At 54.7% G+C, this 453-nt stretch overlaps 1 protein-coding gene across 1 annotated transcript in view; it reads left to right on the top strand.

The window, feature by feature from the left end:
• Nucleotides 1-237: 237 nt before the first annotated feature.
• LOC101853484 overlaps nt 238-453 on the top strand; it is a gene marked incomplete at its 3' end in the record, with an annotated part of 4292 nt that continues 4076 nt past the window's right edge. Inside the window, 1 exon segment of the mRNA XM_005105864.3 lies at nt 238-453. This exon segment is cut by the window's right edge and continues 64 nt beyond it.

The following is a 453-nucleotide window of genomic DNA, read 5'->3' on the forward strand; positions in this document are numbered from 1 at the left end:
AGAGTTTAAGCTGAAAGAGCAGCTGATTGAGAGACAGTGACGTTATTTTTTACCTCAGCGACGAATTGTGAGTCGTTGTGTACGGCCCTCCTACTGTCAGTCCCACTCCCCCTCCCCAAATCCCTTTCCCAATCTCTGCCTCTGTCCCTCACCCCCCCCCCTCTCACCCCCCATTCCTCTCCCCAACCACTACCCCTGTCCCTCACCCCACCCCCTCTCCCTCTCCCCAACCTCTGCCCGGTCCCTATCTCACCCCCTCCTCCCCCCGACTTCTAACCCCAAATAATGTTCTAGATCTAATTCACTTCATGATGCACTCGGTGCTCGGCTAACAAGGCTCGCAAATCGCTACTCCGCTCATTACGACCTGTCGAGTCGTCGAGTGCACGAGTTTGCCTAATTGTTTTGTTCTCTTGTTCTTCTCTCGCGTGTTGCATTCTGCGCCGCTTGGTG

This window comes from Aplysia californica, unplaced genomic scaffold (genome assembly GCF_000002075.1).
Source record: "Aplysia californica isolate F4 #8 unplaced genomic scaffold, AplCal3.0 scaffold00496, whole genome shotgun sequence".
In the NCBI taxonomy this organism is placed as follows: domain Eukaryota; kingdom Metazoa; phylum Mollusca; class Gastropoda; order Aplysiida; family Aplysiidae; genus Aplysia; species Aplysia californica.